This window comes from Oryctolagus cuniculus, chromosome 2 (assembly GCF_964237555.1).
Source record: "Oryctolagus cuniculus chromosome 2, mOryCun1.1, whole genome shotgun sequence".
In the NCBI taxonomy this organism is placed as follows: domain Eukaryota; kingdom Metazoa; phylum Chordata; class Mammalia; order Lagomorpha; family Leporidae; genus Oryctolagus; species Oryctolagus cuniculus.
In genome coordinates this window covers 51,348,574-51,367,359 of record NC_091433.1, presented here as the reverse complement: position 1 = coordinate 51,367,359, position 18,786 = coordinate 51,348,574, and the positions used below count along the sequence as shown (strand labels likewise).

Genomic DNA, 18,786 nt, shown 5'->3' with positions numbered 1-18,786 from the left:
GCAAGTTGTTCTGAGGTTACCCCCACCTTTACATATCAAATTTCTCCTGCATACAATGACTCAAGCCTCCTATAGATCATCTCCAGATTTGCTTTTTGAATCACTTAGCTCTGATGAGGGATTCCAGATGACCATATAGAGAAGGCCAGAGTTTGCCTCCTCCTCCATCAAAATACTCCAAAGCGGCTGTGTGTACAGGTGCTGGAGGAGCAGCACCAGCGGTGGTGCCAGAGAGGTAGGAATCCAGTGGGACAAACAGAACAGGCACAGCAGTTTGGAGAGAGGAAAAAGAGAAGAAGGCTAATCTCAGAGGTGTCTGTGACCTGGCCCAGGGGATGCCCTGTGGCTGAGGGGAGAGCAAGCAGGAGAGAGCAGGCAGAACCCACCCGCACAGACCTCTCACCTGGGCGATTGTCCCGGAGAAGAATCCTGCCACCATGGACCAGCAGCTCAATGAGGAGCGCTCCCTGGAAAATTTGGACTCCCAGAATTCAGAGGGTGATGCAAAAGGCTCCCTCCCCCACTCCTCAGAGCAGGGATGGTGGTGTGGAGGCACCATCTTGAGAGGGGAGTCCCTCACGAGAAGACCTTGCCTGTCCTCATTCAAGGGGCCCAGGGACCAGGGAAGCATGAACCCTAGTGTTCTGGCTGGGCCCAGCGGGGCAGGTAGGCCAGAGCCCAGGTCCACACAGCACTCTGCTCCGTCACATACAGTGGGGCAGGGCGGCTGGGATAGACAGTCCCCAGGATTCTAGAAATCAGGAGGCAAGTCCCACGAGAACTGAGAGCCATCCTCTTCCCTACTGCTTCCCATCCCTGGCCCGTGTGGAAAATCAGAACCAGAAAAAGCAACTCAAATTAGTATGGAAACACAAAAGATCCCAAATAGCCAAAGCAATCTAAAACAATAAAAACAAAGCTGGAGGCATCACAATGTCAGATTTCAAGACATTCTACAGGGCAATTATAATCAAAACAGCCTGGTACTGGCACAAAAACAGACATGCAGACCAATGGAGCAGAACAAAAACCCTAGAAATTAACTCCTACATCTACAACCAACTAATCTTTTAACAAAGGAGCTAAAATCATTCCCTAGAGAAAGGACAGTCTCTTCAACAAACAGTGAAGGGAAAACTGGTTTTAAACATGTACAGATCTGAAATGAGACCCCTACCGTATACAGAAATCAACTCACAATGAATCAAGGATCTAAACTTAAGATGTGAAACCATCAAACTATTACAGGAAAACATAGGGAAAATAATGCAAGGCATTAGCCTGGCAAAGAATTCTTGGGTAAGACCCCATAAGCACAGGCAATGAAAGCAAAATTTGACAAATGGGATTGCATCAAGCTAAGGAGTTTCTGTACAGCAAAGGAAACAATTAACAAAGTGAAGAGGCAACCAGCAGATCAGGAGAATATATTTGCAAACTATGCTTCGGATAAAAGATTAATATCCGGACTATATAAGGAGCTCAAGAAATTCAACTTTAAGCAAAGAAATAATCCAGTTAAGGAATGGGCAAAGGATATGAACAGATTTTTATTTCTTTTTTTTAATGTTTTATTTATTTATTTGAAAGGCAGAGTTACACAGAGGAAGAGACAGGGAGATCTTCCATCTGCTGGTTCACTCCCCAAATGGCTGCAACAGTCAGGGCTGGGCCAGGCTAAAGCCAGGAGCCTGGAACTCCATCCAGGTCTCCCACGTGGGTGCAGGGACCCATAGACTTGGGCCATATTCCACTGCTTTCCCAGGCACATTAGTGGAGAGCTGGACCATAAGAGCAGCAGGAACTCAAAATCGTGCCCATATGAGATGCTGGTATTGTAGGCAGTTTAACCAGCTGCGCCACAATGCCGACCCCAAACATTTTTCAAAGGATGAAATACAAATATCCAACAGACACATGAAAAAATACTCAGGATCACTAGCCATCAGGGAAATGCTAATAAAAAACCACAATGATACATTCACCTCATTCCAGTTAGAAAAGCTATTATCCCAAAATAACAAATGTTGGTAAGGATGTGGAAAAGGTACCCTAATACACTGCTGGTGGGAATGTAAACTGGTATAACCATTACAGAAGATAGTATTGAGACTCTTCAGAAAAGTAAACATAGGTCTACCATATGACCCAGATTCCCTATTCTTGGGAACATAATCCAAAGGAAACTAAATCAACATATGAAACAGATACCTGCACTCTCATGTTTATAGCAGTCCAATTCACAATAGCTAAGGTATCAAACTAGATATCCATAAACTAATGGCACTAATGTGCCATCAACTAATGACTGAAAAAAAAATGTTGTATACACACATGATGGAATATTACTCAGTCATGAAAAAGAATTAAATCCTGACATTTGGAACAAAATGAATGGAGCTGGAGATCATTCTGCTATGTAAAATAAGACAGAATCAGAAAGATCACATGCTTTCTCTTATTTGTGGGAGTTACGAGATAAAATTTGTGTGGACATCATATCATTTGGTCTAAGTTATAAATATAAATACTGCTTCATTGAATCAAACCATGTTCTTGACATACACCCTACCCTTCTTTCACCATATTACAAACATTGTCATGAATTCCTCACTTTCTGATATTAATATCTCTATTCTCAAGAAAAATGATACATGTGTATGTATATAATGTCTACATTTGAAATGAATGTGGCACAATATTTTTATAAAGTTAAATTGTAAAAATAAACTTTAAAAAAGTAACTTACTTACCACTTAGCACTAAATCACTCACATTTACCTGGTAACAAGAGGGGAAAAGGTGAAGTGGGAACTCCAAGGAATTCGACAAGAAAATGTCAGGAGTTCTTTGGAAATTCTGTGTACACATACAAGATACTGTGCAACAGGGATTCCTCTGATGCCTCAAACAGGCATGTTGTTAGTTTGCACAGTTCTCTGTCACAGAATGAGCTGGAGTGAATTTAGAATCATCTCCCTAATAATACCTCACTTGGTTGTTGAAACAAAATGCTTACAGGGCTTTAGTATTTCCAAGCAGAAAGCATAACAAGCAAGCATTAATTTTCAGCCTTTAGCCATCAATGTATAACATGCATCACAAAATGCTTTTCCCAATGGTCTGTTAACAGTGCTTTCAGCATGACTTTATAACTAAACTTGCACAAAAGATCAAGTTGTCTATCAGCCTTTTGCAGTCTGAGATGAGCATTGCCCGCATTCTGATATTCAGCTCACTGGAGTTCATGTGTGTCATTGCCAGGAACACAAGGGTAATGTGAATGAAAAAAAAAAAAACTTCTTGTAACAAGTCAGCAATTAGCTATTAACATTTTTTCCTTACCACTTTTTGAAGGTGGAGGAAGAAAAATCTGCACAACATGGAATGAATTTATTGCAATTTTTTGCAAGTACCGTAAGTTGCTTATTTCAGAGTCAAGTTAACTGTTAACCACAGAAACAATGATAGGTAAAATAAATGGAGAATTTGCCATGGGGCCAGCTGTTAGCACACTATTTCAAGCAACCACAATTCTGTATGGAAGGCACTGTCACAATTCTTTACTGAAGAAGAAATTGAGATGTAGGAGCACTGAGTACCCTACCCAGGGATCACTGAGCTTGGAAGTGGTGGGGATTCTGTCTCTGTTCCATACTTCTTTCTGGAAAAAATCTTTGTTAAAACAAAACAAGAAGTCATAAATGGATACCTAATAAACATGGTAGACTGAATGGATGTGCTTATTTTTGTTCCTTCCTAAGATCCTGAAAAGATGAAAGTAAAGGATAGAAACCTTTTAAGTTCATTGAAATTAAAAGCTAATGGATCAGGGGTACAGTTGGATCAGAAGAATAATTTCTAATCTTCTATAGCAGAGTGGAGTAACAATGCTGATGACATATTAATAGCCTACTTCAAAAATAGCTGGTAGAAAGGATTGTGGATGTTCCCAACACAAAGAAATGATAAATGTCTGAGTGATGGATATGCCAGTCTCCTCCATCCGATCATTACACACTGTATACATGTATTCAAATGTCACATTGTACCCATTAGTATGTACAATTACTATGTGTCAGTTGAAAACAAAAATATATGTTAAAAATAAAAAGACTGTGAATAGTTAACCTTTGAAAACTAATGGATGAGCTGTCACTGACCTCCCAGGAAAGGAGAGCAGAAACCCAAATGCCTAAGAGGGTGAACCAAAAAAGGACCCTATCAGTCCCTGGACCCCTCTGAAGGTGAGGGAGAGGCCTGACTGGCAGAAAGTCTGCAGAAGTACAGTCAGGCCCCACCCCCCGCCCATTCCTTGTGGATGGGAGGCTACTTCTGTGGAGACAGCCAGAACAACTGCAGGCCCAGAAACACCTGAGGGGCAAGAGAAGAGGCTGGGAAGCTGGGGTGAGGTCTGAAACGTGTGCATCTCTACATAAATTATGAAAGCCTGTCTCCTTCTCCCCACAGTCAGCAAGGATCTCCCCCGCCCTCCATCCTCCATCAGCCCAAGTAAGGTAGCTGATTGTCTGTCATTTTTCTGAATGTATGTATGTATGTATGCATGTACGTATGTATTTATGAGAGAGAGAGAGAGAATGAGAGAGAGAGAGAGAATGAATCTTCCACCTACTGCTTCACTCCCCAAATACCCACAACAGCTGAGGTTGGTCAGGCTGAAACCAGGAGCCAGGAACTCAATCTAAGTCTCCCTTGTGGATGGTACGGCCCCAACTACTTGGGCCATCACCTGCTACCTCCCAGGATGACCCTCTCAGGAAGCTGTATTTGGGAGCAGAGTCAGGAGTCAAACCCAGGCACTTGATACAGGATGCGGGTGTCCCCAACTGGCGTTTTAACCTCTACAGCAAATGCCCATACCAACTGAATCTCTCTCTCTCTCTCTCTCTCTCTCTCTCTATATATATATATATATATGAATGAATGAATTGATTAAATCAGGAGAAAAGATCTGATTATCCGGGCAATTTTGGGTCCATGCCTAATCCTAGGGTGAAGTTTGTCAGTTGACAAATCTCAACCAAGCTTACTGTTTCCAATCAACTTGTACTTACTTTGTGCCAAAGTTCATGAGAAACTTATAAAATCCCTAAGCATGAAATTTGGTCCAAACACACATATAGAATAAAAGGAACTTTAATTAATAGAGACAGTACAGGGAATAGGGAAAAAACAAAACTAACAAAATGACAACAGGCCTCTCTCCCAAAGACTCAATAATTAATGAGATAAAGAACACCATTGCATTCCTGAAATGGAACTTTTGCTGTAAAAAAAACAATAGAGAATGAGAAAAAAATCTTGGGAATTAAAAATACAAGGACAGAAGTAACAAATTCAACATAAAGGTGGAAATCAAGGGTGAAGAGATCTTCAGAAAGCATACAAAACAAAAAAGAAAGAAGTGAAAATATCAATTTTGGAGCTTTAACATCACAATAATACAAATTTCAAAAAAAGACAACAGAAAATTGGAGAGGAAATTAAAATAATAAAATTTTCAGAGCATATACAGTTTCCAGCCTGTCTTCTCTAAAAATATTACATATCATCACAAAATTTCAGAGTACTAAGAGTAAAGAGAAAATTCTACACATCTTTAGAATGAAAAAAATAGGTCATATTTAAAGGATCAGATGGTATTAAGCTTTGCTAGGATAATAGAAGAAACTGGAATCTGAAGCAATTTCTTCAAAATTCTTTGCAAAAACCTATAATTCCAAACCCAGCTAAATTGCCCCTTTAGCGTGAGAACAGAATAAAGACATTTTTTGGCCAAGTAGGGTCTAGAAACTTAATGTGTTCTGTATCCCTTTCTCGGAAGCTACTGGAGGGCATTGTTTCTGATAAATGAAAAAAAATAAAATATAAAATTAAATATATGGTGTTTAGGAATCAGTGGAACCACAATAGGAAAAATGTGAAAAGTACTCCCAGGATGAAAAGAAATCCTAGGGGAAGAGCAGTGCATTAAGTTAATCAAGAATGGAACAGATGGTGGGGGAATTCCAAGAGGGGGTTTCCTGTATTATGAACAGAAAAATGATGTTTAAGAGAATGCCCACTAGCTGCACTGTGATCCCAATAAGATCTGGCAGGGATACAGACAGTTCATTGTTTAGGCAAAAATTCTATGAGAATGGAAAAGTAAAAAGAAACGAATGAATAAACATCATTTATAAAATATTTCAATCATTAATGGGGATCACTTAGATTTATACAAAGTCTCTGAAATAATTTTATGTGACAAATAGTTTCCTATTTTGACATGCTAGTATAAAATATGTTCAACTTATATAAGAAGTGGCTATGAATTTATGCAAGAAAAATGTCAGAGAATGTATTCTTTTTTTTTTTTTTTTTTGACAGGCAGAGTGGACAGTGAGAGAGAGAGAGACAGAGAGAAAGGTCTTCCTTTGCCATTGGTTCACCCTCCAATGGCCGCCACGGCTGGCGCACTGCAGCTGGCACACCGCGCTGATCCGAAGGCAGGAGCCAGGTGCTTATCCTGGTCTCCCATGGAGTGGAGGGCCCAAGCACTTGGGCCATCCTCCACTGCACTCCCTGGCCACAGCAGAGAGCTGGCCTGGAAGAGGGGCAACTGGGACAGAATCCGGTGCCCCGACCAGGACTAGAACCCGGTGTGCCGGTGCCGCAAGGCGAAGGATTAGCCTAGTGAGCCGCGGGGCTGGCTCCAGAGAATGTATTCTTAATTCCAGCACAGGATGGCAATAATTGCTTCTATCAGAAACCTATGACTTGCCTTTGTCAGGGGTGGGGCACCCAGCACAAGTTAGAGATTCTTGGCTTAGGACTATACATGGTGGTTTTTAATTTCTGTAAGTTTCATGAAAATTTTCTGTTTAAGCAAAATACTGAAGTACATGCTAAAGTCAACGAGAACACAGAAATGAACATATTTTGTTCTCTCAGAATAAGAAATGTTAGTACTTAAAAATTTTCATTTGAAAATAGATCACAGGAGAAACCTGTCACTAGGAAGACAAATGACCTTGTTGATCTAGGATTTATATCTGACAGATTGCTCATAACTAAGTGGAATACAGTTAACAGTGCAGTATGGTTATTTTACCCTGTCCTATAATCTGAAATTAGATCTATACCAGACCATGTGGACTGTACACATCCAAACAATTGGAGTTAGTGTTGGAAACTTTCCAGAGTTCAAGTTCTTAAGAAAATGGCTGCTAAACTCAGGCCAATCTCAGACTCAGCCATATAGGATGGCCTCCCAAGATCTCTAGAGGTTGGTTGTCCTCGATCTTTCCTAGGTCCACTCGAATTCACTTTATGTGTTTGGAAGCTGAGCTGAACCAAGGCTAAGGATTGAGTATTTGCCTGCCTGCATTTCATCCACTCCAAGATACTCGCGTATGAGAAGGAGTGGATTAGAAGCCACACCAGGTCCAGAGCAAATGCACAATAATTTTTTACAGGGCCTGCGCCGTGGTTCACTTGGTTAATCCTCTGCCTGTGGCACTGGCATCCCATATGGGTGCCAGGTTCTGGTCCTGGCTGCTCCTCTTCCAGTCCAGCTCTCTGCTGTGGCCCGGGAAAGCAGTGAAGGATGGCTCAGGTGATTGGGCGCCTGTACCCGCGTGGGAGACCAGGAGGAAGCACCTGGCTCCTGGCTTCTGATCGCCAGCCATAGCAGCCATTTGTGGGGTGAACCAAGGGAAGCAAGACCTTTCTCTCTGTCTCTCTCTCTCACTGTCTAACTCTACCTGTTAAATAAGTAAAAATAAATAAAATCTAAAAAATTAAATTAAATTAAAAAATAGTATTTTACAACAGAACACCAGATAAAGTCTAAAACCCCAGAGACAAATTCAGCTGGTGGGCTCCTTTGTTCTACCTAAAAGGACAAAGAATTCAGGCAAGACTTAAAATGGGCATCTTCTTTGTCCAGTTTTACTTCCATTTTTTGCTGGAATACAATTCTAATTTATTTACTACTATCATCCAGAGTGTAAAATAAAACTTAATCTTAGAAAGGCAGTTTTTGGTCTTTCATTGTAGTGTAAAAGAAGCAAATGTAAATCTCTCTAGCCGATATACGGATCAAAATGGGGCCAGTGGTCCTCAGAGAGTGAAGACCTGGAACCATTTGCTTGCTTCTAGAAACCTCCCCCTGCAAATTTTTGGTTAAAATAAAAATTCTTTGTATTTCTCTCCAGTAAGACAGCTGTTTAGTGTAACAAAAATCTTAATAATTACAATAACTAAATATACTTCTGCTTTTCAAAGATAAAATGAGAACAAATATAACTTACAATTCCTGCTGATTTTCTGGAAAACTTCAACACAAATTAACCTCTCCTATATTTGCAAATTGCTTTATGATAGAATAAAGATCAATGTATTTATGTTACAGAGGCTGCCCTTTGAAGAAAGCAAGAATTACGAAGGAAAGGAAGGTAGCAGTCATGAAAACACAGTCATTTGGAGTAAGAATTTACCGCAAAAGCTAAAACTGTATGGAAATCCAAGATACAAGCTCTATTTCAGAAATTACAGAGAACAAAAGACATTTCTTATTTTTCATTGCATTGTACTCAGGCTTTTTTTTTTCTACAAACATTATTGAGCATAATGATACATCCTTGAAACCAGATGGCATACGAACTATTTCAACAAAGGCAGAAACAAGGGCAAGAAAATATTTGTGGTCTTTCCAGAAATCTTTCACAACCTTCACATTTAATGGCAATTACTAGGAAAGCAGCAAGTTTGCAATTGTGGCTCAGGCATATAATTACCCATATTTGACCTATTTATAAACTTCTCTGAGCTAAAAAGAATACCTGATAGCTGCCCCTACTCTTTCTGATTCTCAACATATAAAGTAAAAATAGCGGGATAGTATTACAGGCATTCAATTGTCTTACTAGCTTTGTATGAGGGAGCCACAGCTGGAGTCCCTCAAGTGCTGCCTACTATGCACATCATACGTCATTACATCTAAATAGCATAACAGACCTGGAGAACATTGTGAAACGGAAAAGGGCGCAGAGCAAAGATATTTTCAGGACTTCCGAGTTGAGATGGCATAAAGTAGTGGGACTGGAGATAGGAAAATTAAGTAAATGTACATATTTTGAAGGCATCGTCAAAAACCTTCACAGCCCATATACATCCTTCCCACAGCCTTGATAAAGCAGGGTCAGTATTATTCTACCAGGGCACCTCCCATGCATAGGTCAGAAGGCAAGAGCCTCACACAGGAGACTGCACTTATTGGTGGTTTCCCTTTCTTTGGTTTCAGTTACCTGTAGTCAACCATGGCATGATGGAAAATTATAGAAATCAACAATTCATAAGTTCCAAATGACAGGCATTCTGAAAAAGATAATGAAACCTTACAATTGCCCATCTGGAACATGAGTCATTCCTTTGTCCAGTGTATTCACCCTGTACGTACTGCCAGCCTGTTGGTCACTTTGCAGCCATCTCAGCAGACTGACTAGATGTTCAAGGAACCCTAAATAAGGGCCTCAAACCACCAGGAGTAATGATGCTGGCAATTCGGATAAACCAAAGAGTAGCCATAAAAAGCCTCTTTCAAGTGAAAAGGTGAAAGTTATTGATTGACTGAGCGAAGAACAATAATTGTATGCTGAGGTTACTGAGATGCGTGGTACGAATGGTTCTCCTACCTGTGAAGTCATTCAGAAGGAAAAGGAAATGCACACTGTTGTGCTGCCACACTTCAAACTAGAACACTTATGGCCACAGTACATAAGGGCTTAATTAAGAGAAAAAAAAAAGAGTTAATGTTGTGTATGCATATAAAAATCATTTATATAGGGTTTAGTAATATCTGCATTTCAGTCACCCACTGACAGTCTTGGGATATAAGCCCTGTGGGTAAGGGGGAACTACTGTTCAAAAGGTCTTCAAAAAGCTTATGGAAAATGTATATTCCAAAAAAACAAACTAGGATGGATACTGTGTGCCTCAGACACGCACATCCCTCATCTGCACGCTTGGTTTGAGTCCCAAGTAGTCTGTGCTTCCAAACCAGATTCCTATTAATGGACCTGGAAGGCAGTAGAGGATGGCACAAATACTTGGGTTCCTGGTTCCTGGCTTCAGCCTGGCCTATCCCCAGCTATTGTGTGCATTTAGGGAGTAAGCCAGCAGATGGGAGATGGCTCAACCCATCCATCTATCATTCAGTCAATCTCCCCTTCCTCATTCTGCCTTTCAAATAAATAAATACACCTTTAAAAAAATTTGAAAAACTATATATGGACTACAAATTTTTCTGTGCCAAAATAAATTTATATTTTAACTCTATTTCCTACAAATTATCTGAGGTACCCTTATATACTCCAACAGCAAAGTCTGGGGTTTTGGTCACAAGTAATTTATATTCTTTTTGAATGATCAAGCTGATAGGTGTGCTAAGATTTATGTGAGGGGTTGGTGTTGTGGCATAGCAGGTAAAGATGTTGCCTGCAACACCGTAATCCCATATGGGAGCCAGTTCATTTCCTGGCTGCTCCACTTTGATCCAGCTCTGTGCTGATGGCTTGGTCAAAAGCAGCAGAAGACAGTCCAAGTGCTTCGTTCCCTTGTCATCCATGTGGGAGACCATGAAGAAGCTACAGGATCCTGGCTATTGTAGCCATCTGAGGAGGGAACCAGTAAATGGAAGATCTCTCTCTCTCTCTCCCTCCCTCTTTCCTTCTAACTCTTTCAAATAAATAATCTTTAAAAAAAATCATGTGATTTATCCAGTCAACTTGTTTCATGAAAATCTATGCATTTTATCAAATTAAAAATATACATTATTAAAATTAAATGAAAAATGTCTAGTTCATTCCTTATCATATATGGAAAGGGTTTAAAAATTAAAACTACATTGACTCCAGTGTTATCCACAAGGTTTATATAATCATAACGTTAGTCAAGTAAGGCAACAGTCATTCTTAAGTCTGCTGAGAAAATGAACCCTCCCTCTGCTTTGAGACATGTAATAGAAACCAACTAAAATAAACCTCCCTGTTACTAATGTCCTCTCCATTAGGTGATGCATTAGTCTGAATGAAAAGCTTACACATTTACAGAAAAAACAAATCAATGGTAAAAAATTGGCAGCCTAATGTTTACCAGTCTGCAGAGACAGAAATAAATTCTCCAGTAGTACAAGTTGAGATAGAAAATGAAATTCAATAAATATGAATTAGAGCATCATTAACTGAGAATAATCATCTTAAAATGTCCACATACTAGAAACAGTCTTATTCAAAAGCCCAGGTCAGGGGTCTTGCATAGAAATTAGTAACCGCAAAATGGCTCATGGTGCTGCGATGTGACGGGGATACAGGGCACTGAAGAAGTGGGAATTACACTGCACATGGCTCCCCTGGCTTCCAGCTACAATCTCCCTCACACTTCCTGAGCTCCCAGCCGCAATCCCCAGGATGATGTCATCAGTCCCTAGCTTTCCCTCCTCAGATGTAACCGCCCCCCGCCCCCCCCCCCCCCCCCCCCCCCCGTCCCGGACAGCTCTCTTCTTCCCCTTCTAGTTCTTCCCCCCGAGGTCCCTTTTCTAATCCCTTCCACTACCTGTGGGATTCCTTAACTGTTTCCAGCCAAATTCTCAGCTTCCTCAAACTTTCCCATTGGCAGCGCTTCGTCTTACTGAACTCTGGCTTTCCCTGACGGTGTAGCTAACCTCATCACGATCTTCCCTGAGCTCTCGCTTTCCCAAAGCCACACGCGGAGCAACAGCTCTGCCATCAGCACTCAGAATCTGCTTCTCTTTTGAAGTCTATGTGCTCCACCTATAATCACCCTCTTCCCCACTTGTCACCAACAACCTTGGTCATTTCCTCACTTTTTCCAATTGCTTCACTATTTAGCATTTGGTTTTCTGCCATCACCTTTGGCCACCATCCATATTCATGTTTCTTGTAATGTCTTGACTTTCTGGATTCTTCACTGCTTTCTATAGTCCTGTGACCTGAACTTCCACTTGAACTATCCACTCCAACAGCTATATCTTACATTCTGTTATCACTTAGAAGGCGTTTTCCTGAAGATTTTGAACTTTCAGAATCCTTTCTTTGGTCAAACTACTGCTCTCTTTCCACACTTCCTTATCTCACACTCCCTTTTGTCATTTTCATTTTGGGTGTAACTTCCATTTTCTTGACCCCTTCCATTTTCATGGGTCCTTTCTATTTTCTCTTAAGCCTTGATCTGGCTTAATCTACTTACTTTTCTAACCCTACACAGTGCTTGGAAGATGATTTCAGTACTTCTCAAGGATCATCAAATTAAATATGAGGGTACTTCAAGAATTTCTGGAAAACGGGTAAGTTGATTTGGGTGCATAGATTTTTAAAAATCTATGTACCGTTTTTTCACAATATGCATGTACATGACCATTCGAAGACCCCTCATGTTACAGTATCCTCAGTGTGCCAGTATGTACTGCGTGCCCTGTGTGAACCTTCTGAATGCTGAGTGCAGCTGAAAAAGTCACAGAGCCATGCTCACTGAGTTTTCCTTCTCAAATTGCAAATGGGTTCTCACTGTTGTTAGGAAATATATTTATGTCTTGATAGCCCTCATTTTTCCTCATAATTCTTCCCGGTATTTTTTCCTCTTTGTAATCCCATGGTTATCATAACTGTGCTTCCTCACTCGGGAGATGCCTTCATTGCACACTTTCCTGACAATACTGTCATGTCACGAGAGCCAGAATCTCAATCTTTCTTTCACCACATCTTCCCTCCTTTACCACTGATGCTCAAAGAGAAATTTTCATCTTACATTCTGTGGAAGGCCTTGTATGGATTATGCATGAAATGGTGGTCTTTAAACTATTTGGCTTCTTTGGGGTTTTAAAATTTTCAATTAGCTTATTCACATCACTTCCATCCCAACATGTATGACTGAAGGAATGGGAGTCATGTGTAGGGTAGGGCTGGCATGGTTACAAGAAAGGGTGTGTGGAGAGGCCAAGTCATCTTGGAATACAGCACATTCTCTAGGATAGGCGCTAACAATCCAGACGGAATCCTGGTTTCCAAGTCATTGCTTTCTGGGAGAAGAGAGGAGTTCCAAGAGGGGAGATGAGAGCGCTTGGAATCAGATTTCTGCTTCCAACTGTACCAGGCAGTGAGCTTGGCTACCTGTTATTTAGCAGGAAGCATCTACAGAGAATAAAATGCACTGAGGTCCAATGGAGGAGCGGGAATGGAAAAGTTGGAAAATGGGTGAGAGTTAATAAGAAAACACAGTCTGCTCAAAATCCCACCAAAGAGCCCCTGGTAACATCTTGATTATTATTTCCTTCTAGTACACAATACATATTTTAGTTAGTGAATTATTTATAATTTACTTTTCATAAAATTAATAGTAAGCTGCATATATTTTTATCTAATATTTTCAGTTAAAACTACACTTTTAATATTCTGACGTCAAATTCGTAGCTACCTCTGAGCATATGTTTCATATGTGGCTCCTCTTATCTCTGAGCTTAGCTGTCTCCCTCTAAAAATAAAAAGTCCCTGTCCTCTATGGAAACTATTTTTTCAACTCATTTTGTAATTACCAAAGGCACTGTTACACACATTTAGCAAGATGAGGTGGAAATGTTGAGGAAAAACTGCATCATCATATAATATGTCATGTAAAACGTCTATTGTTTGAGATGGGCATAGGGTATTATGGATGGCTGAGCACCACAGAAATGTAGATATGGTGTCTACAAGTATTTCTAAGTATATTCTAGATACCAAACAAGATGCGTAACCATAAAAATAAGGACTCAGCCTTCTTCTGGGACTGAAATGAAACATTACATTCACCAAGACACTAGCATAGCAACACATTATTATCCTAATGCCTAAGAATTTGACACAGTGTCAGAGTCAACATTCCCATAAAAATCATGAGGAAGAATACATCAAATATGTTATTCCTTAGTTACAAGTTTCATACTTCAGGAAGTTCCTTGATTAGACTTTCCATTTCAGGGAGGGGCTTCTTTTTCAAAGTGATCCAACACCAACACTGTTCATGCAAAGTCATCATCACATTGTGTTCATGAAGAATCCATATCTGCATAGCCAAGCACAGCTGCAAGCCAGCCCAGGTCTGCCCCCCCAACCCCCCGGCCCCCCACAGCTCCGGCCCCCCTGTAGAGCAGCCATGGTGTCTCTCACAGTCCTTCTCCACCACACTGTGATCACCAAGTTCCTCCAGCCTGGCCTCTCCCAGACGCATCCCTGCCTGACTCCTGCCTCTGCCCTACAGCCCCACAGGGCAACTCCTGCTCCCGCCGACATGAGCCTTTGGAGCCAGATTTGTGTCATGTCTCACATTACAGGAGAACAGGCTTAGAGGGGCTGGATGCTCTGGGGTGGACAGCCGACATCCCACATGTCATGGTCCCTTCCCTACGTTCCTTAGTTATCATCTACCAATGTGTCTGCTGATTGCTTGTGTGTGTAATTTTATAATGAATTGAAAAAACCACTTTCTGTCCTATTTTTTAATCCCTTATTTTGAAGGCACCTCTAATTCCATAATTTGTATTTTCCCTGTTACTGAATTACTTTCTATTTGACTATACTTAGCAGATGCTGAACATTATTTAACTAGTAATGGAAGCTGATACATATGGAACTCTCCAGAATTAATAAAACACAAAACAATGGTTTATCTCCGAAACTTTGACAGACAAGGCATATGGGTTACACTGAATCTCATTTAAGAATTGGCCATTCTTCTACAAATTTGTGTAATGTTAAAAGATGTGTAGGATTTTATGCACATGTGTATGTTTATGTTCTAGAGACATTAGATTACAGATTATTCTTGTTTCTTTCATCTTTGGGTTCTCTGCATCCATCATGACCCAACAGTTTCCAGATGCTTAATTATCAGGGAAGAAACGAAAAATGTACTAGCTCTTAAATATGTTTCTGTACATTTTCCTTATCATTGTTTCATGATTATGTCTCTCTGACACTTTGTAACTTATTCTGTCCCAAATTGTTTTTTACCTTCGCTTTGTCTTTTATGATTTTTGTTTTGCTTTGCTTTAAAAAAAAAAAAAACAAACAAACAAATCTCTGAGGTAAGGTCAACACAACAACAGAATCTAGGAAACTGCTTGTTTTCTAATGACACCCAGTAACATGGTGAGATCTTGAACCCAACCTAGTAGAGGTTAAAGAATGGAAAAATGTTCAGCTTTCTAAGTTATGCTGCCCAAGCCACACATTGGCATTGGCATTGCAGTCCAACATAAACAGGACAGGAAGGGAGTAGCACAGAAGCTCTTAGCCTTTCATCACACGTCTGACATCTGATGGGGGTGTTAACACGTCAAGTACACATACCTTGCAACTGCAGTTTGTACTGTGGCCAACTGACACTGCAAATATGTACTAAACAGTTAAATGTCTCCTTAGCCCTTCCAAATGTCTCATTTTCTCTATGATACTTATTTTGCAAAAGACTTCTGTATTTGAAAAGCAGAGTCACACAGAGAGAGAAAGAGAGAGAGACAGAGAGAGAGACAGCTGGGGGTGGGGGGGAGAGAGAGAGAGATCCTCCATCCTCTGGTTCATTCCCCAAATGGCTGGGTTAGAGCCAGGAGCCATTCATCCTGGTCTCCCACACGGCTAACAGGGGCCCAAGTACTTGGACCATCTTCCACTGCTTTCCCAGAGCATTAGTGACAAACTGGATTGGAAGCAGCGTAGCCCAGACTCAATCTGGCACTCTCACAATGGATGCTGGTGTTGGGAGGGATGGCTTAACTCATTGTGTCACAATGCCAGCCCCTCTATAATGTTTAAAGCAAGATGTTAATCATGTGAGGACATCGGAGAAATGAGGAAGAAGTTGGAAGTGTTCCCAAATTAAGTAACTCAGAATTACACTAGAAAAATTTATCCATCCCTTGGGATTCCTATTCTTTATGTTCATCCAGTTTACAAGATAAATGATGTCAGCTGGAAAAGACTGATACAATGGGAAAACTCTAGAATGCGTGAGGTTTGAAGACAGAAGCCCTGTGGTCTATCTAGGTAAAAAGTAAAGAACAAACGGGGCGGAGATCTTTGTCTTGCCTCTTTCATTCAAAAATATTTTTGAACATCCATTTGTCTAGTCTTATTATAACAAGGTCCTTCCATTTTAGGGCCTATGGAAAAGCAAGGAGAAAAGAAAGTAAAGGGTCCCACTCTCTGGAAGCTTAGGTCATAATACTGGGGGAAAGCAATACCCAGCCCAAAAGCCAGCAAGTAACTATCAGAAATCAGGACATGGATATAGTCATGAAGGAGGGTGACTTATTGGAGGATGGCTAGAGGACTGCTTTAAATTGGGTGGTATGGGTTGGTGGTAACATTAAGTTGAGATTTGAAGAACAAGAAGTCATTAGAATGAGAACATTCCAAGGAGCAGAACAGTCTGAGCCAGGGAACAACTTGTACTTAAATTTGTGTCTAGGAGTGTAGGAGAACCAGTATGTAACTTCCAAATATAGAAAATCGGACACAGTTAAAGCACCAATGAAAACAGTAGCACAGGCTGCTATTTCCCTCTCTTCTCTCTCATTCCTACATATGCAAGACAATGATGCTTCCCTAATTCTAGGGAATTAAGGCTTGTTTTCATGAAGATGTGGCTTTATTTTTTGTCAGCCTACCACTGGACTGGGGTGTCACCCAAATCCCCAATGTCCTGGTAAGAATAAATTGAGGACATGCCCCTCCCTTGAGACAAGATCCACTGGAACAACTGGTATCTAAGGGTGGACATGAAACAAAGCAGACACAGTAGTAAAATCTGTTCTTGTGGAAATGCTAACTCTATTTGAAATAATATCATCCTTTTAAAATAGGAAATAATTATTTTTTAGAGAAGGGAAGGAGAAAGTACTAAAATAAGAGTTATTGATCTAGCATGGAAAAACTGTAAAGTCATTTCATTATTATCTTCCCAGTTAAAAAGCATGGACTTCCATGGTAAAGCATATATTTGGCACTGGAGTGACAAATAAGCCTATTTTTATCTGCTGATCTGCCCTGCTCCTGAGTTTAAGGACTTGCCCATCGCTTCATCCTTCAGCAATCTCCCATGTGGTTTCCCATTTTGCTTCTTCTACAGGTATGTTCTACCTCCTCCCACGAGACAAAGGGAAAATATATTAAAAAGGAAATAATAAAAAGAGCTTGAAAACAGTATATTGTTGTTTATATATTGTTTGATTTAATTAAGGAGGTGAGCTGAGGGGAAAAATAGGAGCATGCTTTTCTAAACACTTTGCAATTCACCTAATAAATTTAGCATTCATCAGTTTTCTTATATGGCTTATTCCTAGGGATTCCATCATATGCATGCCTTGGAGGACTGTATGTGTGTGTGCATATGTGTTACAGGAGTAAAGAGAATCTGAAATTTTTATACTGACCCCTACATTTGTCTTGAATCTTCAGGCATCATTTGTATGGAAAAGGCAGCAACAGATTTATTTGGTGCACTCATAAGAAGGAAAAGACAACAAATTGTTAAGTTTGGTTTATGTTTATTCCCTTGTTTTCTTCTAATAAGAAATATGATTTAAGCACCATGTTGTTTCTTTTGTTCTGTTGTAGATGGTGCACGTCAGCCACTGAGTCACAGAAATAACAATATTTTTTCTTGGGTAGCAGTTAAGTGGACTTCATGGTTCCCTGACAAGTGGCAAGGCATCCCACAAATCCACAGTGCAGGGCACCTGGAGCTTATCAAATGGCCTACATTTAATTACACTCAGTTTAAACCTGAGGGACACTGAGGGATACAGAACTTGAGGTTGATCTATCCATGATCCTGGGCCAGGAAACTCGGCCTCATGACAGGCAAGACAGACTCAGCTGGGCATATGGGTTGGTGGCAAGTCTACTGGAAAGGAAAGGATTTTTGTTGAATATGGGTTGGACTCCGAAGAAAGTGTTCATGACATTTCTATTTTTTGCTTTAATCGTGGATATTTTTTTCTCTTTGGATGATTGGTGTTGGAATTGAGACAGAAAAAAACGTAGAATATTTTTTTAAAAAATGATTTTTCCCCAAGAACTGAAATTTAAAAAAAAAAACCATTTCAGATTAATTCATTGTTGGAATAAATGTTTTAATTCCTAATATTTGTCTTCTGCCAAATGTTTCCTATTAGTCTGATTACAAATCAGGAAGATGCATGAAATGCCACAGAACCCCAAATATGTCTCTCCTTCTACGAGAGGACAAAATCATAGGCTGACAAGTAAAGATTAGAGCAAGGCATAGTTTTCCATTGCCAATCTTAGAGGCTAATAAAATGCCATTTTCCCCCTATTGTATGAAAAGAAATAAAAAGACATGTATAATGATTTTACTTGGCAGCTACCTGTAGTCATTAATTATCAATAATTTAGATGCCATTCTAAATTATTTACAGATGCCACTCAATAACATTTCTCAATCAATGGATAGAACTTTCGAAACAACCAGCAAATCAACAGCATTGGTTACCTCAAGTGGGTGGGTTGGAAGAGGGGAAGCAAAGAGTACAGACTCTTTCTTTGATGGTATCTGCATTGTTTGAATTGTCCCATTTATTTTGTAATGAAAATGAAGTCCAATGAAGTGTGATATGTTATAAAAATTAAAAATTAACATATAGAAGTATCATCCCATATAATTTTCTACCAAGTTAAATGGCAGGTAAATGTACAATATAAAATCATG

At 40.1% G+C, this 18,786-nt stretch overlaps 1 protein-coding gene and 1 long non-coding RNA gene across 7 annotated transcripts in view; one reads left to right on the top strand and one right to left on the bottom strand.

The window, feature by feature from the left end:
- PALLD (palladin, cytoskeletal associated protein) overlaps positions 1–18,786 on the bottom strand; it is a 455,211-nt gene that overhangs the window by 190,519 nt on the left and 245,906 nt on the right. The gene's annotated exons all lie outside the window — the stretch shown is intronic.
- Positions 8,187–17,631, top strand: LOC127490265 (uncharacterized). The gene is made up of 3 exons (XR_007918126.2): positions 8,187–13,328; positions 17,021–17,184; positions 17,514–17,631. It is a non-coding gene; the product is annotated as an uncharacterized lncRNA (long non-coding RNA).